General features: G+C 46.4%; 1 long non-coding RNA gene across 1 annotated transcript in view; it reads left to right on the forward strand.

Annotated features, from left to right (window-relative positions):
* Positions 1-9,347: 9,347 nt before the first annotated feature.
* The window catches only part of LOC308675923, a 28,660-nt gene continuing 11,459 nt past the window's right edge, over positions 9,348-26,548 (forward strand). Inside the window, exons 1-2 of the long non-coding RNA XR_014028239.1 lie at positions 9,348-9,388; positions 15,922-15,996. This is a non-coding gene — a long non-coding RNA (uncharacterized lncRNA). The remainder of the gene's footprint in view (positions 9,389-15,921; positions 15,997-26,548) is intronic.

Raw genomic sequence — 26,548 nt, forward strand, 5'->3', positions numbered from 1 at the left:
TTTGGCTTTCAGCCGGTTGCCCTTGTTTCTTCCTTTGTCTGCATTTCCTAAACCCAAAGGTTTTAGCCTCCCAGGGTAGAACTCCGCAAGGCCACGTGATAGAAATCCCTTTTAAAATAAGATTTATTTATTTTTATTTTGTGGGGGATGGGGGGAACCCCACACCGGCCAGAGTAAAAAAAATAAAAATCAAAACGCTAAAGCAAGTTAATCATCCCATCTAATGCATTTCTCCCACCCACCCCTCCCCCCAGTGTCTACTTTCCAGTCGTAAAGTTGGGCTTTCCTATTGCAAGGAGCGCTAGAGATTTCTTGTGGTGCTTTAGGGGAAAAAATGACTGGGTCGCTTCCCTGCTCTTCTCAACGTTGGGAGGCTGGATCCAGTACCAGATCTCCCTTCTTTAGAGTTCAGGTGTCGCCACCGTCTTCTTTGACTGACGAATGCCACACCTCACCAACAGAAGACGTGGTGACACACACACACACACACACACCCGCTGGAAATGTTGCAATTGTTCACGTTTGCTGTGAACATCGCAGTCCAGGTTGGCTGTCAACCTGGGCCCGCATGTTCCCTCCCATCGCCCACCATCCATCAAGTTGCTGGCCACAAGAGCCCTTGAGAAGAGTCAAGATAAGGGTCCATTTCCAAAGAGGGTCCCTTGCTCAAACACCGGTGGAGAAGGGAGAAGCTGAAGAGCGTTCCGACGTTCCCACTCGGTGAGATTTTGGAGCGGAACCTCTCTCTCTCTCTCTCTCTCTCTCTCTCTCTCTCTCTCTCTCTCTCTCTCTCTCTCTCTCTCGAACATCGCTGCTTCTATGGAGGAAGCTTTGAAACGTGCACACACATACCCCCGATGGATATCGAGATACTTAGTAGGCTGAAGCACACCAGGGTTTGAAGGAGACTCTCCTGATGCTTCCAGAAACGGCACCAGAAACCCGAGCCTCGTTTGCCGCCACGGTTTTCAAACTACCACCGGTTTCCCGGCTTGCCTCTTTGTCCTGGGCTGGTTCATCCGCCCTCACGCTTGCGATTTCACGCAAGGATCTCCTCCCAGTTTGGGGCTTCTGAGTCAAGACTTCCATCCCACCAGAGCCAGAGGTAGGCAACCACGGCTCTTTTATGCCTCATGGACTTCCAACTCCCAGAATTCTCACTCAGGAATTCCGGGAGTTGAAGTCCACGAGTCATAAAAAGAGCCGAGGTTGCCTAACCCTCCGCCAGACCCTCTAAGCTTCCGGGCTCTCACCGTCCTGCACCAGCCTCAAGACTTATCAGCTGTCCGTTGGCCACCGGACCAACGTATTTTACAGACAATGTCCCGTTGCAGGATGGGAGGAAGAAGGAAAAAAAGAAAGAAAAACAGCCTAGTTCTCCAGGCTAGCCCCTACCTTTGGCGCAATTTGCTCTGATTCATTTCGTGCTTGGCTTTTTTTTTCTCTCTCTCTCTCTCTCGACGTTGCCTGCCCTGGAGTTCTTCTGAGGCTCCGCTCACCGCAGCCGGTTTGAGATGTCAAAATTGGAAGTCTTTTTTTGGGGTTTCTGCCCAGCCACTTCGGGGAGGACTGGCCAAAGAATAATAGCCGGCTTGGCCATTGCTAAAGCCTCCCCCCGGATCCTCGAGGCCGGCCTGATCTGGCCCGAGGACTTTGCGCCGCGCCAAGATTTCAAAAGAACATCTGGGACTCTTGCGTTCTCCAGCTCGGGCGCTGTTTTTGTTTTTATGGACACCTCCCTCCTTTTTGATTAAAAAGAAAAAAAATGGGGGGGGAATTGGAAGGCAAATCCTTCTTAACTTGTCTTTTCCTTTTTTCCCCGTCGCTGGCCTAGGTTTGGGAGCCCGCTTTTGCGCATCTTTGGCTTAGGCACACCGTGACTGTGACCTGCAAGGGCGCCCCAGTAACATCTGAAAGATCAGCGCTCGCTTCCAGTCTCGGGATACGGAAAAACAAGCCAGCTTCCTCCCCCCCCCCGCCAAAAAAAACCCCCAGCTCCGATTTTGTGCATCCGGAAGAGGGCAGCATTTTGCCACTCCCGTTAAGCAAGGAAAAGACAGGTTGAAACTAAAATATCCAATCTTTTATAGAGACTGACCGTTTCCCCCTAAACCCGGACAGCCCGGATTTTGCACGGAGCAGCATCTCCCAAGTAACGATTTAAAAAAAAAACCCAGCTGCAAAGAATCATAGCTGTTACCTGATCCGCAACCTTTCCTTGGAAAGAAGCATCTTTTTGTGTTTCTTTCGCCGTAAGGCCGCAGCTGTTCTTTCTCTCCTTGTTGAACCCGCCTTGTCATAGGAGAGAGCCTCGTCCACAGGCCTTGTGACAGCGCGCTGTGTGTAGTAATTACCGCTTGCGTGTCCCGTGCGTTGTTCCAGATGTGGGGAAAAAAAAAGAGGCAGGCAGTTTCTTTCCCCACCAACACCACCCCTCCTCAGTCACAATCATTGGCCCTGTCAGTTTTTCTGGGATCTTCTCTTAATCCAGACGGAGAGCATCCTAGATCAGTAGCCACAACAGACCTCGGCAAGGAAGCCATTGCTGGCTAGTCCCAAGGGGGCTTTTTTTCAGCGTCCAACTGGACTTGCTTGTTTTTCATCGAAGAGGTTTCTCATTCAAGAAGCTTCTTTCGCTCTGACCGGACGGCGGGGAATGGGTTTAGGGTTTATATTCTTGGTCATTTGCATCCTTTAAAGGGTCATTGATGCCACTTGGGAGGTCAGCTGAGCGGTGCAAATGGGGGGTGGGGCCTTCTTGGCTGCTGGATGTTTTTTGGGCCCTGGGTTCCATCCGCCGTCGAAGACGGGCGCGAGGCCGTTGGGGACGAGTCCGCGCTCTCTGCGTCTCCGATCGAAGGGCAAAACGGTTCCCGGAGTCTCTGCCACGTTTTTCTGGAAATCTGTTCGTACCATCCGCTCCCAAAAGGATGCAAGGGACCAGCGGTTCTGCAAGGAATTATCAATCCTTCCAGTCCCCGCCGTCCACTCAGCTTCTTGGATGAGAAGAGAAAGGTCTTCAAAAAATAACAAAGTCCAGTTGCCTCCTGAAAAAAAACATCTTTGGGATAAACTGTGACCCGGATAAGTGAGAAACTCCAGAGAGACTGCTGAGCAGGTAACTAGAGAGGTAGCTTCCAGCTTAATTTTTGTATTAATGTTTTAAAAATTATACCCTGTAAACCGCCCTGAGTCCTTCGGGAAAGGGCGGTATATAAATTCAATAAATTAAATTAAATTAATTTTGCAAGGCAGGGCCTTGTTTTCAGGTCTGGGTTCAAGTGAATAGAAAGAGAAATAAAAATGGAAGGAATGGAATTAGAATAAGACAGGACAGGGTAGGATAGGATAGGAGAATAGAATAGGAATAGAACAGGATAGAATAGAATATAGAATAGAATAGAATAGAATAGAATAGAATAGAATAGAATAGAATAGAATAATAGGAGGAATGAAGAATAGAATAGAATAGAATAGAATAGAATAGAATAGAATAGAATAGAATAATAGAAGGAATGAAGAATAGAATAGAATAGAATATAGGATGGGAGAAAATATGATAGACTAGGATAGGATAGAACAGAATAGGAATAGAATAGAATAGAATAGGAATAGAACGGGATAGGATAGGATAGAATAGAAGATAGGATAGGATGGGAGAAAATAGGATAGACTAGGATAGGATAGAATGTAGAATAGGAATAGAACAGGATAGGATGGGAGAAAATAGGATAGGATGGAATAGAATAGAAATAGAATAGAATAGAATGCAGAGTAGAGCAGAGCAGAGCTGGGAGGGACCTTGGAGGTCTTCTAGTCCAGCCCCCTGCTCAAGCAGAACCTCTACCATCTCAGACAGGTGAATGTCCAGTCTCCTCCAGTTCCTGATCTCTGTCTAGCTTGACCAATTAAAGAAAGGATTTGCCCACTTAAATATGTCGCCCTGTCCTTATACAGAGCATTCTGGTTTAATTTGGCTTTAAACACGACACACAGGTGGCCCTCGACTTAACGACCGCAACTGACCCCAAAATTTCTGTTGCTAAGCAGGACAGCTGTTAAGTGAGCTTTGTTCCCTTTTATGACCTTTCTGGCCACCGTTGTTAAGGGAATCACTGCAGTTGTGACCCCCCCACCCCACCCTCCCTGGGATAGTACAACCGTCATAAGCAACGAGTCCGTTGCCAAGCATCCAGATTTTGATCCGGTGACCCTGGGGACGCTGCGAGGACGGTCGTAAGTGTGGAGCACGAGTCCCTTTTTTCACCGCCATTGCAACTTTGAACGGTCGCTAAATGAACTGTCGTAAATTGAGGACTACTGAAAAGATTTCTAAATCCCCATTTGGGGCAGCCCGGTTAAGGCTGTCTAGGATGCTAAAGAGAAAGCGTAATAACATCAAGCCATGCATTTGTCTTTTTTTTTTTTTTTTTAAGAAAACCAACAACCAACACACCCGCAGCAGCCTGGAGCCAGAATAGTCTAAAGTTAATTTAAAGCACAGCAATTAATAAAACGCAATGAAATAAAAAAGAAGAAGCCTTAAGGCAGTTTGAAAACCCCAGGGGTAATTACGAGTCCGTGTGCCATCTCGAAGAAGGCATGCCGCCTTCCAAAGCGGTTCCATGGACTTTTGCTGTCTCCTTTTTTTAATTTAATTTAATTTTATATATGTTTTTTGATTCATTTTTTCCATGCATACAATGATCATTTTTCAACCAGCCTGCTGTCGTGAGTTTACACGCTAACACCTATTTCATTCCCAACCCTTCCTTCCTTTCCTCCTGCCAACGGTAAAATAAATCCCAAATTCGATAATCGTCCGTTTCTTCTTCTTCTCTTTCAGACTCGTAGTCGATCTGTCCATCTCTGCGCATTCTAGGTTTTTTTTTAAAAAAAAATTATTTCTTCATCTGATGGTATTCCTTCGTTTCCCCAGCGTTGCGCAAATACAATTCTTGCCGCTGCCGTGACATGCAAAAGCCAAGTATAAACTTTGGTTTATTAAGTCTTTTTCTGGCATTAGACCTAATTAAAAAAAAAAAAAGCTCAGGTTTAAAATCAACATGTTCTCCCAATGTGCTGATTGCTAAGCACATTGATTTGTGCTTTAAATTGTAAGCCGCCCTGAGTCTTCGGAGAAGGGCGGGATATAAATGGGATTTTTTAAAAAAAACATCTTTTCTAGCAGTCTCTTGCCGTCTTCATCCTGGTTTATTCCCCACCCCACCCCCGCCTGGCATTTCATTCTCTCAATCTTGCCCTCATTAAAAAGCTAATTGGGCGGGGCCCAGCGGGAGACTTGTCTATCCGGGCATCCAGGCGTGGAAAAACCTCCAAGGGCCTTGGAGGAACAAGGAGGACAGGCAGCTCCAGAAGATAACCCAGGTTGGTTATCTGGTTATCTTCACTACAATAATAATAATAACAATAACAATAATAATAATAATAATAATAATAATAATAAGTTGGAAGGGACCTTGGAGGTCATCTAGTCCAACGCCCTGCTCAGGCAAGAAACCCTATACCATTTCAGACAAAGGGCTGTCCAGTCTCTTCTTAAAGACTTCCAGTGTTGGAGCATTCACCGCTTCTGGAGGCAGGTCGTTCCACTGGTTAATTGTTCTGACTGTCAGGAAATTCCTCCTTAGTTCCAGGTTGCTTCTCTCCTTGATGAGTTTCCATCCATTGCTTCTCATCCTGCCTTCGGGCGCTTTGAAGAAGAGCTTGACTCCCTCTTCTGTGGGCCAGCCCCTGAGATACTGGAACGCTGCTATCATGTCCGCCCACTCGTCCTTCTCTTCGTTGAACTGGACAGACCCCAATTCCAGCAGCCGTTCCTTATACGTTTTAGCCTCCAGTCCCCCTGATCATCTTTGTCGCTCTTCTCTGCACTCTTTCCGGAGTCTCCACGTTTTCATCCTGGTTTATTTCCCGCCACCCACCCCCCACCCCCCACACCTTCGGCATTTTCATTTCATTTTCATTCTCTCGATCTTCCCCTGATTAAAAAGCTAACTGGGCGGGTCCCATAAACGTGAAGCTGCCGTGGTGCGTGGGAGACTTGGGGAAAACCTCCAAGGGCCTTGGAGGAACAAGGAGGACAGGCAGCTCCAGAAGATAACCCAGGCCGGTTATCTGGTTATCTTCACTGCCGGGGACACTCCCGTTGGAAGGATGCACACAATTGCGAGGCTGTGAGTGGGAAAGGTGATGGGGAGAGGAACATCCAGAGGTTAACGAATTTCCATCCTTGCAGGATCTCTGGAGAAGGGGAAGGAGGTCCCTAGTGGTGTCTATTTTAATTATCTTACTTGGGTTTTCTTTTTTAAAAAATTTTGTATAGATTTTATTTGTTTTTATGAGGTTAGGAATAAGGTGGGGTCAGGGTTAGGGTTGGGATTTGGGTTAGGGTTAGGATTAAGATTAGGGTTGGGGTTGGGGTTGAGGTTTTCCCAAGTAGCATTCTCAACCGAGTTCATGTATTTGACAAACAATAATGGAAAATGGTTAATTATAGTAACAAATTAATCACTCAGTCTTGAATATATAGATTCCTTGGGGGTTTTTTTTGTTTCATCGTCCCCGGGGTAGCCAGTTTCACAGCCTTGGGTTGTTGTTGTTTTTTTTAATTCAGAAGAGTTTATACAGGTAGTCCTCGATCAATGGCGGTTCGTTTAGTGACCTCTCAAAGTTACAGCAGTGCTGTAAGTCCCCAACTTACGACCATTTTTCACCTGACCGCTGCAGCATCCCCACGGTCACGCGATCAAAATTCAGGCCCTTGACACAACTGACTCGTATTTATGACGGTCGCAGTGTCCCGGGTGTGCGTTTGTGTGTGTGTGTGTGTGTGTGTGTGATGTGATCCCCTTTTGTGACCTTCTGACTGGCAAAGTCGATGGGGAAGCCGGATTCGCTTCACAGCCCGGTTACTAGCTTATCAGCTGCAGTGATTCACTTAACAGCCGAGGCAAGAAATGTCGTAAAACGGGGCGGAACTCACAATCCTCCTCTCGTTTAGCCGCAGAAATTTTGGGGCTTCCTTGCGGTGGGAGGTCAAGGATTAACCTGTAGGTTTGCGGACAAAACCTCCGTCTGGACGATGCTGTGGGAAAAACCCAGTGAAAAAGACAAGAGACAGCAACACAAAACAATAATTTGTAATTTTTAAGAGAAGCAGAGAAGAACAACCCCACCCCACCCCACCCAAAATCTCAGGAAACCCAAGGGGATGACATCTACTGAATTTTTTTTTTAAAAAAAAAGCTGGGGAAAAAATTGGAAAGTTGAATGAATAAATACGGCATTTCTGGACCGTCCCAGACGTTTAGTCCATAAATTTCTGGGAAACGGAGAGTCAAGAGCCTGAGAACAGAATGAAAGCGTGACTACGCAAACAAAAAACGAGCAATCTTTGCCTCACCTGCTTCTTGCGAGAAGCACCCCCAACACATTTTTAAAAAAATCATTTTTCTTTCTGTGCCAGACTTGCCCGCTTAAGAGATTAATTGCTTTTCCGGCTTCCTCTGAAAGTTGCTTTTTCCTCCTTGAAGGTGGAACGAAACACCCGCCTGATTTTTTTTTTGCCCCTCTCCCTCCCCTCTTTTTTCTTTTTTTAAAAAAAAATCTATAGCTCCTAGCCGTGCTAAAAAAAATTTCACGAGTCTCGATCCAACTCTGGGTTGTTACAGCAGAGATGGGAGCAGCAATCCAGTGGCCGCTTGGAGTTAGGCCCATCTGTCGCCGCTTCGAAAAGCAGGCGCTAAAAAGCAAAAAATTAAGAGGGGTGGGGGGTTTTTTGGGGCGCGGGGTGCGGGGTGGGGCCCATCCAGGCTTTTCTTTCCATTCTGATCCTGTCTGTTGTGCCCTCACATACCTGGCCGGTCCGTGGCCCCGAGTCTCCCGGGAACCCAGCGTGTCAAATGTTGTTGGAGCAAGGAAAGCATCACAAGTAACAAGCCGGCTGCATCTGTTTCCATGGCAACCACCGCCAATATGGCTCCCCGTTGCAGGTCCCGGACGGCAGAGGATGAAATAAAACAGCTGTTGGTGTGGTGGCTGGCATAAAAGGGGAGCATTGGCATTTGTTAAAAAAAAAATAAGCCTATTTCCCCCCCCCCCAGTTTTGTGGGGACTGTGCTTTGCTAGTTTTTGAAACAGGGATGCCTTTGAAGCATCTTTCAAATGTTGGTTCTTTTTAGCTGTGTTAGGTTACCGCTGACACCAGCTGTTGTTGCAGAGTTTCAGGCTGCGGCTTTTCCACCGACCCCTTTTTCGTCCTTCTGTCCTGTGATGAATTGTGGTCTGGCCCTTATCTTAAAATATGTATGTGCAAGTGTACAGCTCGGGACACCCAGCACGATGCACACGAGGCTTGCTCGTTTGTGGCTTAGCTGTGTGCCGTGGTCAGCCTGGCCTAGCCCATACCATTGGGAAAGTAAGCGAGCGGGAAGGGACTCCTAAGAGCTCATCTAGTCCAACCCCTGCTCAGTGCAGGTTCCCCCTGGACTAGAGCATCCAGTCTGTCTTTGAAAAGGAAAAAGGGGAGGGGTGGTGGTGGAGAATTCACAACTTAAAAATTTTAAGTTAAGCCCTTCGCTATCAGGCTTGGTCTAATGTAGGAACCTGGTCAATACTGTAATTTATTCCATGAAAAAAAAAGCAATAACCACATAAAACACCAGAGATGGAGCAAAGCAATTGCTTTCCCCCCCCCCCCCACACACACACACTGTTTTCGATGAACCCAGGCCTTGGGGGTGAGCTTTAGCCGCTTCCGAACAAAAGGCAACCTGTCCATTGGAATTTTAGTAATATATATATATAAAAAAATCCATTGATCAATGGCCCGGTCCATTGATGAAAAGCCAGGCAATTCATCAAAAATGATAGCCTTTTCAGGCCTAAGTAGGTTTACGTACTTTTCCACCCCGGCCTGGAGGCGATTTTTCTCCCACTTAATCAGCTGGCTTTGTCACTATTGTGCAGCGCTGAAAGAGATGACAGGATTGGGCGACTGAGTTAGCAGTTTTGCCCAGAAATGAGTTGGAACGCCAGAAAAAGAAAAGTGTGTGTGTGTATGGTGGTGGGGGGGGGGGGGGGAGAAAGGGCAAAAACATCATTTCAACTTTTACAGAATTTTCTTTTTTTTTTCTTTTCCATCCGGGGTTACCCTCAGGCTGTCTGCCTGTCTGTCTCTCTTGGACCCACTGTTTTAGGCTGATCACGCCATCAGAAAATCCAAGCGTTTCCCCCCATTGGATGGGGGGAAGGAAGGAAGGAAGGAAGGAAGGAAGGAAGGAAGGAAGGAAGGAAGGATGGATCCATATCTCCCCCCAGCAGATATACTGGAGAGGGGAAAGAGATGGAAATGGGAAGGAAAGAAGTAAGTATGGGAATGGGAAGGAAAGAAGGAAGGAAGGAAATGGGAATTTATTTTATTTTATTTTTTTATTTTAATTCCATTTATATCCCGCCCTTCTCCGAAGACTCAGGGCGGCTTACAAGCTTAGCAGTAGCCTTCATTCTATGTATATGCCTGCTTATTAGGGCTTTCACACACACCCCAAGCGGCATTATTACAAAGTCAGCTTAATTGCCCCCAACAATCTGGGTCCTCATTTGACCTCCCTCGGAAGGATGGAAGGCTGAGTCAACCTTGAGCCTGGTGGGATGCGAACCTGCACTAATTGCAGGCAGCTGGTGTTACTTAAGGAGGCATTAGCCCACTGCTCCACCAAGGCTCAATGAGAAGGAAGGAAAGAGATGGGTGGGAAGGAAGGAAGGAAGGAAGGAAGGAAGGAAGGAAGCTTAGTGGACAGAAGCGGTGACGTTTTCTGGTGCATCCTGGAACTGCCATTGATCCGCCTGTTTCCTGCAGACCTCTGAAGCTGCCCAGCCACCCCTGATTCCTGGAAAGGTAATCACGATTTCTAACATCTGGCCGGAGGCAGGAAACAGGGAAGAACAATAAATCGTCCTGCCATTTCTTATTAAGCAAAAGGGAGCTGGCATCTGTTTGGAACAATTTTGTAATTGGAGTAATTGAGGATAGAGCCGGTTTGCCACGCCCCGGCCTGTTTAAATATATGCAGACGAGCGGGGAAGAACATGGAACCCAGGCTTGACTTTTGAATGTCCAAAAATAAAAGGGGGGGGGGGGTAAGGTAGGTTTTGCAACCTGTATGTAAAGAGTTTTGCCACTGATGGTTGGCAATGTAGTTGTCTCAAGCCTTCCTCTTTTCATAATCTGTCGTTTAGACTCTCGTTGTACGGACTCCGATCCCGAATTTTGGCTTTTTTGTAGGTGAAAAAGCACTTCTTCCGGGTCTGCATCAAACGAAACGGCCAGAATGAAGCCGTTTTGCCCTTGGCCCCAAATAAGCCATTATTGGTACATACTTCTGGTAGCAGCCAACATATCAGCAGATGGGCCGGGCTCCGTGTCACTCCACATTCACACAGCCCTTAAAAAGATACGCCGCCGGTGTCTTTGTCAATAATAATAATAATAATAATAATAATAATAATAGCCATAGCCAATTCCTGCTAATTATTTACTAAAACCGATGCCTTTTCTGTAAATCAACCGCTTGACGTTAACCCCATGGTTTTAGTCCTAACATGCCACTGGACTTAGGAACAAAGTCCAGAATGCACAGTTGCCCAGCACCATGCGCCCCTATCCTATTAACTAGCCTGTTATACCGAGTCCCACGGTTTTGTTCCGGAAGTTTTAAGCCTTCCGCTGGTGTCGGAGAACACATCCCCACGCCTTGCCTGAATCCAGCGCCCTGGACTTGTTTAACGCACATCACCAGCACCCGAGAGTGGATCAGGTGGAACAGACAATGTATGAATAAGCCCTGCTGGCATGATTGATAATGAGCAGGAGCCGAGAAATCAATGGTGTTAATTCCTAGTCTGTCAGAGGGAGAGAAAATTAATGAGAAAATCTGTCTGGCTTAATGGTGTTTGCACTCCCCCCCTCCCACTCCCAAGGGTGATAAAATTCTTTCCAGGTGTGGGCGTTGCATACTTGACTTAATTTGAAGGGTGCAAAAAAGTGAAGAGGGGATGGGGGGGGATAGTCAGGGGGTGGGGTGGGGGTGGATTGGCAGGCTGCTTGTGGGCGTAAAGGCCATCCCGTATCCTTCCATGAAGACAGGTCCTGGAGGCAGGCTGTGGAGTTAGACTAAGTCAGGAGGAGCACTGCCGTTCCCCAGCCGCAAAGTTGGCTAGAGGATCTTGTGGGCTTGTCATCCTGGTCTACTTCACAGGAGTGTTGTGAGTATAATGTAGGAAGAGTAAAGGCAAGGGAATCCCTGCAGATTTTACTCTGCACGTCGTTGCCTAGAGTAGAGTAGAATAGAATAGAATAGAATAGAATAGAATAGAATAGAATAGAATAGAATAGAATAGAATAGAATAGAATAATAGAAGCAGAATAGAAGCAGAATAAATATGGAATGGAATGGAATGGAATGGAATGGAATAGAAAATGTGGCATAGAATAGAATAGAATAGAATAGAATAGAATAGAATAGAATAGAATAGAATAGAATAGAATAGAATAGAATAGGAATATAGAGTAGAGTAAGTGGAATGGAATAGAATAGAATAGGAATATAGAATAGAATAGAATTAGAATAGAATAGAAAATGTGGCATGGAATAGAATAGAATAGAATAGGAATATAGAGTAGAGTAAGTGGAATGGAATGGAATGGAATGGAATGGAATAGAATAGAATAGAATAGAATAGAATAGAATAGAATAGAATAGAATAGAATAGGAATATAGAGTAGAGTAAGTGGAATGGAATAGAATAGAATAGGAATATAGAATAGAATAGAATTAGAATTAGAATAGAATAGAAAATGTGGCATGGAATAGAATAGAATAGGAATATAGAGTAGAGTAAGTGGAATGGAATAGAATAGAATAGGAATATAGAATAGAATAGAATTAGAATTAGAATAGAATAGAAAATGTGGCATGGAATAGAATAGAATAGGAATATAGAGTAGAGTAAGTGGAATGGAATAGAATAGAATAGAATAGAATAGGAATATAGAATAGAATAAGGGACGCGGTGGCTCAGTGGGTTAGGACGCTGAGCTTGTCGATCGGAAGGTCGGCAGTTTGGCGGGTCGAATCCTGAGTGCCGCGTAACAGAGTGAGCGCCTGTTACTCGTCCCAGCTTCTGCCAACCTAGCAGTTCGAAAGCACATAAAAATGCAAGTAGAAAAATAGGGACCACTACGGTGGGAAGGTAACAGCGTTCCGTGCGCCTTTGGCGTCTAGTCATGCCGGCCACATGACCACGGAGATGTCCTCGGACAAGCGCTGGCTCTTCGGCTTTGAAACGGAGATGAGCACCGGCCCCTAGAGTCGGAAACGACTAGCACGCATGTGCGGGGGAACCTTTACCTTTACCTTATAGAATAGAATAGAATTAGAATTAGAATAGAATAGAAAATGTGGCATGGAATAGAATAGAATAGAATAGGAATATAGAGTAGAGTAAGTGGAATGGAATAGAATAGAATAGAATAGGAATATAGAGTAGAGTAAGTGGAATGGAATAGAATAGAATAGAATAGAATAGAATAGAATAGAATAGAATAGAATAGAATAGAATAGAATAGAATAGAATAGAATAGAATAGAATAGAATAGAATAGAATAGAATATGGGAATGAATAGAATAGAATAGAATGGAATGGAATAGAATAGAATAGAATAGAATAGAATAGAATAGAATAGAATAGAATAGAATAGAATAATAGAATAGAATAGAATAGAATAGAATAGAATAATAGAATAGAATAGAATATGGGAAAGAATGGAATGGAATGGAATAGAACAGAACAGAACAGAACAGAATAGAATAGAATAGTTGGAAGGGACCTTGGAGGTCTTCTAGTCCAACCCCCTGCTCAGGCAGGGAACCCTTAACCATTTCAAACAAATGGTTGTCCGCTCTCTTCTTAATGGTGAGGATTTTCCCACTAGGACAGCAGCCAGCCAGCCAGAGGCATTTAAGAACTTGAAATAGGCACCTGTGATCTTGGGTGGACTTGCCAGCCAACTCAGAAGGAGCGACCTCATGGCTTAAAATCACAAGTCTGGGGGCGAAGACAAGGGATGAGGGGGCTTGTTATTTCTCTGTGTGATGCCCTGGTCACCCTGGGCGACTGAGAGCAGGGATTAGTTTTTCATTTCTGCCCAATAATCAGAAAATCCTGAACCTTCCAAGGTAGTTATTAAGAACTGTCACCCAGGGCTTCTGGCTGAGACTTAAATTGCCAACTTTCTGAGTTTCTCCCCCCCTTGGGAGAGAGAGAGAAGAAAAATCAACTCCTTCCTACTTTATCCTCTCTTTTCTTCTTTTTTTTAAATAATAATAATAACAATGGCAACTTCTCCTTTTCAAGGAAGAATGTTGTTCTATTCTTAGCCAAGGGGGGAGATTTGCTTTGCTTTTCTGTAGGATTATCTCCTAGAACTCAATGCTGCGTGATAAGACTTTGAGAGGGGGGGGGAAACACCCCCATGTGGCTCTAAGACCCTTAAAGAATAAAAAAAGGATCAAAATCGAAAAGGCTCCTGTGTCTGGCTTTCCTGAGCCGGCAGAATCCGGATCTTGGCGGAAACTGGGGCGAAGACCTCTTTATTAGCTTCAAGGAGAGGCCGGGTCTTTTATTAGCAAGCTTGGAGGATCCTCGTCTTCTAGCCCTGCAAGTCTTTCCTTTTTAAACTTGCATTTCACCCGTCTCCCGTGGCCCAGAATTGCCCAAGAGTCAAGCAACAGAGGCTCGGAAAGGCCTGGGAATTCCTGCCCTTTGGAGAAAGGAAATTGGGGATTTTCCAGTTTATATGCGGCGGCGGGGGGGGGGGGGAGGAATACGGATCCTCCTTCCCTCCCTCCCTCTCATCCACCTTCATTTCTTCCTCCCTCCCTCCCCCTCCCATCTCCTTCCTTCTTCCCTCCCTCCTTCCTTCCTTCTACCTTCCTTTCTTCCTTCCCTCTCCCATCACCTTCCTTCCTTCCCTCCCATCTCCTTCCTTCTTTCCTCCTTCCTTTCTTCCTCCCTCCCTCTCCCATTCCTTTCTTTCTTCCCTCACTCCCCCTCCCTCTCCCATTCCTTTCTTTCTTCCCTCACTCCCTCTCCCATCACCTACCTTCCTTCCTTCCTCTCTTCCTCCCTCCCTCTCCCATTCCTTTCTTTCTTCCCTCCCTCCCTCTCCCATCACCAACCTTCCTTCCTCTCTTCCTCCCTCCCTCTCCCATTCCTTTCTTTCTTCCCTCACTCCCTCTCCCATCACCTACCTTCCTTCCTTCCTCTCTTCCTCCCTCCCTCTCCCATTCCTTTCTTTCTTCCCTCCCTCCCTCTCCCATCACCAACCTTCCTCCCTCCCTCCCTCCCTCCCTCTCCCATTCCTTTCTTTCTTCCCTCCCTCCCTCTCCCATCACCTACCTTCCTTCTTTCCTCTCTTCCTCCCTCCCTCTCCCATTCCTTTCTTTCTTCCCTCCCTCCCTCTCCCATCACCAATCTTCCTTCCTTCCTCTCTTCCTCCCTCCCTCTCCCATTCCTTTCTTTCTTCCCTCCCTCCCTCTCCCATCACCAACCTTCCTTCCTCTCTTCCTCCCTCCCTCCCTCCCTCTCCCATTCCTTTCTTTCTTCCCTCACTCCCTCTCCCATCACCAACCTTCCTTCCTCTCTTCCTCCCTCCCTCCCTCCCTCTCCCATTCCTTTCTTTCTTCCCTCCCTCCCTCTCCCATCACCTACCTTCCTTCTTTCCTCTCTTCCTCCCTCCCTCTCCCATTCCTTTCTTTCTTCCCTCCCTCCCTCTCCCATCACCAATCTTCCTTCCTTCCTCTCTTCCTCCCTCCCTCTCCCATTCCTTTCTTTCTTCCCTCCCTCCCTCTCCCATCACCAACCTTCCTTCCTCTCTTCCTCCCTCCCTCCCTCTCCCATTCCTTTCTTTCTTCCCTCACTCCCTCTCCCATCACCAACCTCCCTCCCTCCCTCCCTCCCTCCCTCCCTCTCCCATTCCTTTCTTTCTTCCCTCACTCCCTCTCCCATCACCAACCTTCCTCCCTCCCTCCCTCCCTCCCTCCCTCTCCCATTCCTTTCTTTCTTCCCTCACTCCCTCTCCCATCACCAACCTTCCTCCCTCCCTCCCTCCCTCCCTCCCTCCCTCTCCCATTCCTTTCTTTCTTCCCTCACTCCCTCTCCCATCACCAACCTTCCTCCCTCCCTCCCTCCCTCCCTCCCTCCCTCCCTCCCTCTCCCATTCCTTTCTTTCTTCCCTCACTCCCTCTCCCATCACCAACCTTCCTCCCTCCCTCCCTCCCTCCCTCTGCTTTGTCTTTATAGCCACTTCTTCCCCCCCCCCTTCCCCTTTCTCGGCTATTTATTACATCTGTCACCCTGACAGTCAGCAATGATGGATCATCAGGCAGCGAAAGTTCCTCTAGTAATTGTTTTCCGCTGCTGTTCTGGCGACCAGGGGAGCTGCTGACCTGGGCTGGACTGAGGCCGCACAAAAGCTAACCTCTGAAGCCCCACGCCTAGGCACAGGAAGAGACGGACTGGGGGTGCCACCGGAAACCTGGACTACATAGTCCATCTTAGTTAGAATTGTTTGCTAGCTTTGTCTGGGGCACCAGCCAGCCGCCATACGCTAGCTTGCCCTGTTCAGTGAATTGAACCTGCCACACGGTGGGTGAATCCCACCGTACCAACCCCAATAAAATAGATTTATTTCCTTATCCAGTCAGTGGAACGGGTCCCCACTCAAGAGTATCTGACGGGCACCGATTTCCCGTCCTAGCTTTTAAAGGCCAGCGTAATAATAATAATAATAATAACAACAACATGCTTTGATAAAGCTTTAATTCTCCATTGCAGATCTGAATGCCACGTGGGGCAAAGGAGGAGAAAATTGGCCCGTGAACAACTCCAAAGAGCTTTTCCCACCGCTTAGTAAGTGTTCACCTTCTCGCTAACTTGGCCAGATCCGCGGCAGGGATTCCTTGGATCCGACTAGCTAAATCTGCCCAGCGTTTTATCTCTTCCCCGCCTTCCTCTCCCACCATCTTGGTATTTTTTTATTGTGTTTTCCTTGGGAATAACCCTATAAAACCGTTCCTAGTTAGAGAAGCTGGCTAAATATGGTTTATGTTTGTCCTTGATGACCGCAGGACTGTTCCCTTTCTCTGCCCTCCGGGCCGGGGCACAACGACCTGTGAGTTGAATTGACAATGAAAGAAATTTACGATTGGGGCGGGAAGGCGGTGTCTGTGTGTGTGTGTGTGTGTGTGTGTGTGTGTGTGGCTTTCCTGGATGACCGGGTAGAGAAGGTAAGCGAGAGCACCATTGGGTTCGTTGGAGGGAAACTCTGCCATTGTACAGACAGCCGTAAATACTCCAATTAGTGCCAGCTCCTGGCTGGCAGATGGTCTAACGAAAGAAAGCGGAAGCCCCCTCGTGAAACGATAACGGCTTTGTTTTGCTCACAGTGTCCACTCTCCTGTGAAGGCAGTTGGGACACCAGCTCAATGGAAGCTCGGTGAGGGCAGTTGGGGACCCACCCGCCTGGCTGCTTTCCTCGTTCCTACAACCCGGGTGGGTGGGTGGGTGGTCAGCAGGTGGGTGCCCGGTGGGCAATCCCAATCTCTTCCTTGGCCTGCTCGGCGAACTCAACCTTTCATCCCAGGAAGCCATAATTCAGATTACGTGAGAGGGAACAGTAGCTCTTTTTTAAAAAAAAACAAAAACCCAAAAAAAACCCTGGTCGGGGTTTTGCGTGTACCGTTTGAACCCGGCCTCTGGACCGTGAACTCTGCCAATTCCACGAACCGGTTTGAGGAGTGTCGCCAGGTTTTCCAGGACGGATTGGGGTGGGTGGGTTGGAGTAGATGACCTGCGAGGTCCCTTCCGGTTTCTGTTCTTCCGCCTTCTTCTACTTGAGCCCGAGAAAGGAGCTTAAGATGGGAGTCGGAGAAGTTGAGGACGGGGGTGGGTGGGTGGGGATTTCCTTTCCCACGACGTCTTTCCCTTGGAGCCTAACACAGCTCACCTGTTGTGTTGGACCCAGGATCAGAGACGACACAGGTTCAGGAGCTAAGTCCGCATACACTACATCACCTGCAAGGTGGATTTTAAAAAGATTTGCAGTTTGCAGGGTGGGACAAAAATTGTGCTGGACAGAAAGTCTCGTTTTTCTGCGCCCCTTTCCCCCCCCCCTCGGGCTTTTGCTCCACTTTTTGCTCCCTTTGGCTAGCCAAAGGGTTCACGTCTTCCCTCCTGACCGGGAATCAAACTATCCCGTTAGCCTGGAGCATTGCAAGCCTCACAGCCTGTGCAGCCGCCCAGCTGTTCCTGCCTTTTTTTCCAATCTGGAGCCCGACGGCTGTTCTGCTGCTGGGGCGACACATCGCCTTACCGATTATGATGACAAATGAGTTTAATTTACTCGGGAACCCGAGCGCGCCAGCGATCCAGGCCCGAGAAACCCATCAGAAAGGTTTGTGTTAGGGCCAAAGGAAATCTGTCACCCAGCGCTTTTGATTTCCTGAGCGTTAGCTGAAGGCTGCTCTTCTCCTCGGCAAGCCATTAGCGGGATCAGACCCATTCCTGTCTCCGGGAGGGAAATCCCGCTGGCCTCTCTTTCTCTGTCTTCCTTCGCCTTTCCTTGAACAGCTGGCCGTAGGCCTCCTTTGCACATCGGGACACACTCTGGGCCTTATCGGAGCAAGGAGGTGTCGCTGTTCCCAAAACGGGTCCTAGCCTGGCACCACAGCCAATAAAGACCACCGCACACGTGGCTGGACTGCCATCTGTCAGAAATGGTGTAGGGTCTCCTGCTTGAGTGGGGGTTGGACTAGGTGACGTACAAGGCCCCTTCCTACTCTGTTATTCTATTCTATTCTATTCTATTCTATTCTATTCTATTCTATTCTATTCTATTCTATTCTATTCTATTCAATTCTTCTATTCTATTCTATTCTATTCTATTCTATTCTATTCTTCTATTCTATTCTATTCTATTCTATTCTATTCTATTCTTCTATTCTATTCTATTCTATTCTATTCTATTCTATTCTATTCTATTCTTCATTCCTCCTATTATTCTATTCTATTCTATTCTATTCTATTCTATTCTATTCTATTCTATTCTATTCTATTCTATTCTTTTTTATTACATTCCATTCCATTCCATTCCATCCCATCCCATCCCATTCTATTCTATTCTATTCTATTCTATTCTATTCTATTCTATTCTATTCTATTCTATTCCATTCCATTCCATTCCATTCCATTCCATTCCATTCCATCCCAGTCTATTCTATTCTATTCTATTCTATTCTATTCTATTCTATTCTATTCTATTCTATTCTATTCTATTCTATTCTATTCTATTCCATCCCATCCCATCCCAGTCTATTCTATTCTATTTGGTTCTATTCTATTCTATTCTATATTTATTCTATTCTCTTCTATCTTCCATTCTATTCTATTCTATTCTATTCTATTCTATTCTATTCTATTCTATTCTATTCTATTCTATTCTATTCTATTCTATTCTATTCTATTCTATTCTATTCTATTCCATTCCATTCCATTCCATCCCAGTCTATTCTATTCTATTCTATTCTATTCTATTCTATTCTATTCTATTCTATTCTATTCTATTCTATTCTATTCTATTCTATTCTATTCTATTCCATCCCATCCCATCCCAGTCTATTCTATTCTATTTGGTTCTATTCTATTCTATTCTATTCTATATTTATTCTATTCTATTCTATTCTATTCTATTCTATTCTATTCTATTCTATTCTATTCTATTCTATTCTATTCTATTCTATTCTATTCTATTCTATTCCATTCCATTCCATTCCATTCCATTCCATTCCATTCCATTTCATTGGATATTGGAAGGCTGCTATCATGTCCCCCCTCGTCCTTCTCTTCATTAAACTAGACCTACCCAATTCCAGCCACCGTTCCTTGTATGTTTTTGCCTCCAGCCCCCTGATCATCTCTGTTGCTCTTCTCTGCACTCTTTCCGGAGTCTCAACATCTTTTTTTTTACACTGTGGTGACCAAAGCTGGATGGAGTATTCCGAGTGTGGCCTTACCAAGGCCTTGTAAAGTGGTATTAATACTTCGCATGATCTTGATTCCGTAAAGCCTGCAAAGGCTTCAGAAGCCGCACCTAAACGTTGGTCTTGCACAGACCCCCTCCGGGTTGGGTTTTCATCTTTCCCTTCTTTGAAATCCTCCCACTTTTAACTCTCGCGTCGTCCCGGCGAGAGACCGGCTGCATTGTTCCTTTTCGGTGGCGTTCTTTGGCCAAAAGAGTGGCACAGAATAACAACAGCTGCAGGAAACCCAAAGTCTAAGCCCTCCGTGACCAAAGGCTCTTGGGGGCAGCCTTGCAGAAGTGGAACCCAGGTCATTCGGCTGTTCCCCTTTGTGGGAATGAATTCACAGCCCGGGGATGAGCACGGTTGCGTGTCCGGCTGTCCAGTTTCCGACGTTTCAGAGTAGCCGCTTGGCAATCGGTGTGATCCTCAGAGGCTTAATAGAACGAGGAGAGCCACCAAAGATAAACCAAGAGATCATCTACTAAGCCCCCCTCTTATTAATTTCCTCCCTCCCCAGAGTCAGACTCTTAAGGATCATCATAGCTTGATCAGAATTATCATCGAGAACGTTTCCCCCTTTGGAGGAAAAAAAAATGGTTTTTTAACTCTCGAGAGCATTCGGCAGGGGAAGATTGCATTAAGATAAAGTCGATTATAATACCAGCAGACATTAAAGCTTGTCGTGGTGTGGTAAATCACACACCCAGAACTCCCAAAGTGCCTTTTTAAGCACAGGCAAGGCCGGGTTGAATTAGCAATTGCCGGCTTCAGCACTGCTCAGAGAAATGAGCCTGGAGGACCAAACCAGGACAGACTTTTTTTTAAAAAAAATTTTTTTAGAAAACGCAGTGGGATTAGAAGCTGGGCTAAATAACGTGAAAATAAAACCGCGAGCAGCAGGATTTTAGCGTCTCCTGCTGGATCTAAGACCAACCCGGAGAGCCTTTGATAATCCTAGTGGGGAGAGAAACACAAGGTAGAAGGCCCATTAAAAAAGCAGGAGGCCACATTGGGCCGTGCAACATGGGTAGGAGATTCAGGGAGAGGAGGAACAGATTTGATTTATGCCCTCGAGGCATAAATGCCTGGCTTGTAAAGGTTAAAATTAGGCAGCCAAAAGGATCCTTTTCAGTGGGTTTGGCTTCTCTTTTTTTTTTCCCCATAACCGAAGCTCTCTGCAATTAGCCCTTTTGCTTTTTGTTGTTTTAAAAAAGGGCATTCCCAGAGGCAAATATTAAGTAATTTCAGGCAGGTTTATTCCCAGTCCTGTGGAGTGTAACTGCCGTGTGCTGAGTGACCTCTGGACCATGAAAATTGCCACCCGTCGTCGCCCCTACCAACTCCAGCACCATTTCCACCCAGTGCTGGGGAAAAAAAAAAGTTTTCCACTGCTTTTGCGAAACATGAAAGCAAATTGGCCACTTTGGGGTTTTTCCTTTCTCTTCCGTGCTGCCCGCCCCCCCCCCCACACCCCTTCCATCTTCCAGATTTTACGATTCCGGGCGAGGGAGTGTTGCAAGGGGCCGCTTGTCTCCAATCTCAACTTGTGCTTCTGCCGAGATTGATAGCAGCGGTGTGCGGTTGGGGAAGGTGGGCCCAGCTGTTGAGCTGGCTGTTCTGGGCACCTCTGGCAAACGAACTGCCAGGGACGGGAGGACCACGTGCAAATCTCAAAGGGCCATAGCGGAGAAATACGGTGGGGTAGCATCTGTGGACTGTAGGAATCCTGATATTTTACATTGCCTTCCCACCCCCACCGCTAGGCAGTTTGACAAGATCTGGGAACTCACAAAAGCTGGGGGGGGCGGGGGGTTGCTGAAGGAAGAACATCTGAACGGTGTAATAAAAAGGGAACGTAAGAAATCATAACTGTGCTTGCAGATCCTGGTGTGAAAAAGGGGTGTCTTTGCAAGCAGCGAGGTTCACAATCGGAGCCGTGCAATAACTCCACGAGCTGAGCTGGATGCTGCTGCTATTATTATTATTATTATTATTATTATTATTATTATTATTATTATTATTATTATTATTATTATTATTATTATTATTATTATTATTATTATTGATCATCGCACCGTCAGCCAGATGTTCAGACTGGATTTGGCATTTTTGTCTACCTGTTGAGTCCTTACCAAGGACCTGGGATAGGCAGATCTGGATGTTTGGTGGTGTTGCAGATATCAATGCAGGATGGAAGCTGTTCCCAGTAAGGCTGCCTTTCGCAATTGGCTGATGGCGAATTTGTCAATGCCGATGATGGTGTTCAAGTGGTGCTCCAGGCCTTGAAAGAGTGATAATTAGCAAATAAAAGGTAAAGGTAAAGGTTCCCCCGCACATGCGTGCTAGTCGTTTCCGACTCTAGGGGCCGGTGCTCATCTCCGTTTCAAAGCTGAAGAGCCAGCGCTTGTCCGAGGACATCTCCGTGGTCATGTGGCCGGCATGACTAGATGCCAAAGGCGCACGGAACGCTGTTACCTTCCCACCGGAGTGGTCCCTATTTTTCTACTTGCATTTTTACGTGCTTTCGAACTGCTAGGTTGGCAGAAGCTGGGACGAGTAACAGGCGCTCACTCTGTTACGCGGCACTCTGGATTCGACCCGCCAAACTGCCGACCTTCCGATCGACAAGCTCAGCGTCCTAACCCACTGAGCCACCGCTGAGCAAATACTCCAATCTATTTAAATGAAGAGAAGGACGAGGGGGGACATGATAGCAGTCTTCCAATATCTCAGGGGCTGCCCCAAAGAAGAGGGAGTCAAGCTCTTCTCCAAAGCGCCTGAAGGCAGGACAAGAAGCAACGGATGGAAACTAACCAAGGAGAGAAGCAACCTGGAACTGAGGAGAAACTTCCTGACACTTAGAAAAATTAACCAGTGGAACCACCTGCCTCCAGAAGTGGTGGATGCTCCAACACTGGAAGTTTTAAAGAAGAGACTGGACAGCCCTTTGTCTGAAATGGTATAGGGTCTCCTGCCTGAGCAGGGGGTTGGACTAGATGACCTCCAAGGGGGCGGGGGAGGCTGCGATTCCAGAATAATCCCTGGGATTCAAGGCCAGGCTCCCACTTTTATCTTCATCTCAGGAAGAACAAGAGATTCATTTTGGGGTGGGGTGTGTGTGTGTGTGTGTCTTTGGAGACGTTCTTGGGTTGACAGACCCGTGCGGGGGTCCCAGGAGGAGATGGTCTTACCCGCGGCGGCCCCGGGGGGCTCATTTTGTTCTCGCGATTGTGTTATTTATTTATTTATTTTTTTCCCTCCTCCTCCTCCTCCTCCTCTCCCCCGCCGTCTGGAATTTTCTAGGTCCCGGGGAAGGAATGAGCTATATATGCAAAGAACGTCCATGAATATTCAATGCGCAAACCCCACTTTTGCAGTCATGGATTATTTATATACGGAAGAACGAAAAGTGTCATAAATAATAGAGCAGAAGTGATCACGGCGGAGGCGGGTTTTTTTGGGGGGGAGTTTTTTTTTTGATGCTCCCCCTTCTCGGAGAGAGTTGCGTTGATCTAAGGTCTGCAAAAGGGCTAGTCTGTCACAGCCTCGCAAAATCAGGAGGGATGGGATGAAGGCGGGCTTGGTTAGGCTGGCTAACCGGGCGTAACTTTTGGTAAAAGGGGACAGCCTTCCCCCTCTGCATCTCTGGGGCCAGTGACCACCTGGTAAAGGGTTAGGGTTTCAGGATGTCGGCGAGGTTTTCCCCACCACCCCCACCACCCCCTCATCCTCAACATCTCTGTGCATCCAAAGAGAGTCAAGAGATATTTATTTCGGGGAGAAAGGTGAACATCAACAACGAAAAACCCCTCTCTGCTTTGTCTTTCGAAAATATTCAGAGATGAAAAACCAGGATGAAAAGAAGACAGGTTTTATTTTGTTTTTGGGTTCTTCTTCTTGTTTTTTTTTTAATATACCGGCAGAAAGAAAACAGCCTATCCTAGAAGCCTGTTTTATAAGCCATCGGGGAAAATAAAACGGCAACGCTTCTGCCATCAACAACGCCAGTTTTTTTTTAAAAAAAAAACAACACACACACTTACAACACTTTGGGAACTGGGACCCAGAAGCTGCTGGCAAGCTCTTTGCGACTTGTCTCCAACACCCTTGGCTGCTTCCGGGGATATGTAAAGCATCTGGGGAGCGTTATGCCGTGTCTTTCTTTTTTTTTTTAAAGAAAGCACCGCAATCCTTCCTTTTTGTTCTTATCCCGGCTGAACACAGCCAACCAGCTGTGAAAGCAAAGGCACTACGATCACCCAGATGTGGAAAGGAAGATGGCACCTCAGGTGTACAGTAGATCCTGGCTCTCTTTTTCCAGCCCCCCCCCTCTCTTTTTTTTTTTTTTTTTGCAAGATTTCAGAAACCAAGATGGAGCTCCTTGGAGAGAACGTGGGAGGGAGGGGTGAAAAATTTTTGCCAGAGAGAGTCAACAGATGAACGCTAAGCCTTTGCGTCCGCCGGGACCCTCGGTATAAATGGGCCGTAGTATCCTCCGCGGGGTCCCACGTCAAACTGTAGATCACGTTGGGACCGGCTGTACGCTTAAGAGCATATACTGGTCCTGTATTTGATTTTTTTCTTTTTTTTTAATATAAACGATGCTGCACTTCAGTGGTTACATGGCCTAGACATTGATATTTGAACATAGATCTTTTTTTTAACATTTAGGTTTTATTGGGTTCTAGTAATCTGATTGAAATGTTAATATATATTGCTAGTCCATGAATAATATGCCATATGCTAAATAAATAAATAAGGCCCTTGTGTGCTTAAATTCGAGTTACTGGCTAGGAATGGAATTAATAGAATAGAATAGAATAGAATAGAATAGAATAGAATAGAATAGAATAGAATAGAATAGAATAGAATAGAATAGAATATAGAATAGAATAGAATAGAATATAGAATAGAATAGAATAGAATAGAATAGAATAGAATAGAATAGAATAGAATAGAATAGAATAGAATAGAATAGAAAATATAGAATAGGATAGGGTAGGGTAGGGTTGGGTAGGGTAGGAGATAGGATAGGATAGGATAGGATAGGGAATAGAATAGAATAGAATAGAATAGAATAGAATAGAATAGAATAGAATAGAATAGAATAGAATAGAATAGAATAGAATAGAATAGAATATATAGGATAGGGTAGGGTTGGGTAGGGTAGGAGATAGGATAGGATAGGATAGGAATAGAATAGAATAGAATAGAATAGAATAGAATAGAATAGAATAGAATAGAATAGAATAGAATAGAATAGAATAGAATAGAATAGAATAGAATAGAATATAGAATAGAATATGGAATGGAATGGAACGGAATGGAATAGAATAGAATAGAACAGAACAGAACAGAACAGAATAGAATAGAATCAGAATAAATAGAATGGAATGGAATGGAATAGAATAGAATAACAGAGTTGGAAGGGACCTTGGAGGTCTTCTAGTCCAGCCCCCTGCTCAAGCAAGAGACCCTGTTCCATTTCAGACAAGGGGCTGTCCCGTCTCTTCTTAAAAGCCTCTAGTGATGGAGCACCCATGACTTCTGAAGGGAAGATGAATTTGTACTGTTAGGGATTTTTTCCTTACTTCTTAGGTCCTCTCCTTGATTCTCCAGAGAAGCGAGCCATCAAAAGCCACCCAAGTCCTGCTTCTCCGGGGACCAAAACGTTGGACCGAGTCTAGATCTGGGATTGTGGTTTGATGTCCCTTCCCCCTCCCCCCAAGCCACACTGGACTCTTTTTCCATCTTGCGCTCAGTTGGATCCCGATGCCTGGATGCTTTCAGCAAACCCCCGGCAAGTTCCCTTGGCCAGGATTTTTTTTCTTCTTTCTTTCTCTCCTCGTGGTGGGAACTGGTTTTCTTCCTGCCAGCCGCCGCAAAGATGCCGGGGAGGAGGAGCTTGGGTCTCCATGGCAACGGGTCACATTCTGCTGACTTTGGCTTCCTCTCCAAGTATCTGTCACCCACTGAGTTTGGGTTGCAGGGCCAAGAGATTGCAAGCCACTGCCTCGAAAAGAGAGGCAGCCCAGGGTTGGTTTAGCCACAAGACCTTTGGAGGCGAAACAGGGAAGAGTTTCTCTCCAATGCCAATGATCTTCTCAAAAGTCCTCTCTCTAAATCAGGGCTCTTCAAACTTGGCCCTTTCTGTGACTTGTGGACTTCAACTCCCAGAATTCCTTTTTTTTTTCCCCCGAACTCCGGGAGTTGAAGTCCACAAGTCACAAAAAGGGCCAGGTTTGAAGAGCCCTGCTCTAAACGGGCCTTTATTGCAGACCTAACAGCTGCACAGACTAAGCTAAGGATGGTCCCTTTTTTACTTGGGTTATTTTTTATTTGTGGCTTAGCCTGATGGACGAACCCGGTTCGTTTGATTTATCTAAAATTCCGAATATTGGGCAGACCCAGAAAATAGGTGTATAAAAGGTAAAAAGGTAAAGGTTCCCCCCGCACACGCGTGCTAGTCGTTTCCGACTCTAGGGGCCGGTGCTCATCTCCGTTTCAAAGCCGAAGAGCCAGTGCTTGTCCAAGGACGTCTCTGTGGTCATGTGGCCAGCATGACTAGACACCAAAGGCACACGGAACGCTGTTACCTTCCCACCACAGTGGTCCCTATTTTTCTACTTGCATTTTTACGTGCTTTCGAACTGCTAGGTTGGCAGAAGCTGGGATGCGTCACAGGCGCTCACTCTGCTACGCGGCACTCGTTTTCAAGAAGAGACTGGGCAGTCACTTGTCAGAAACGGTATAGGTTCTCCTGCTTGAGCTGGGGGTTGGACTAGAACAGGGGGTCTTCAAACCTGGCCCGTTTTTGACTTGTGGACTTCAACTCCCAGAATTCCTCAGCCAGGCACGAATATTGGGAGTTGAAGTCCTCAAGTCATAAACGGGCCAAATTTGAAGACCCCGGGACTAGAAGACCTTCAAGGTCCCTTCCGATTCTGTTCTTTTGAATCTGAATCGCCTCTCTTTTAGCTCACTCTGATTGGCCGGTTTACTTGCTAGATCGAGGATTTGATTGGTGGCGTCTCCGCATGGAATCCCCAGAGCTCCTTGGGAAAACCCCACCACCAGGAGAGCTTTTCAGGCGGAAGTCAACAGAACCTTTGCGCCCTGTTTTAGCTTTACGTTGGAAAGATTTCACCCTCATCCCGGAGTTGGATAGCAGGCACCCCCTGGGTCTTCTGTTGACCCACAGAAGACGTCAGCATGTGACGGAGGAGATGGAGAAAAAGACAAGGTGGACGGTGGCGCTTGTCCACTTCGGTCCCTAGTGGGAAAGGAGTTTAAGAGGCCCTGCTGTTTTCGGCATCAAACCCTTGCCGTTCAAGCGCCACACGTTCACAGCCACACCTGTGGTCTCTCGGACCAACCATTTG

The sequence above is a fragment of the Vipera berus genome (assembly GCF_964194415.1).
Source record: "Vipera berus genome assembly, chromosome: 17".
NCBI lineage: Eukaryota > Metazoa > Chordata > Lepidosauria > Squamata > Viperidae > Vipera > Vipera berus.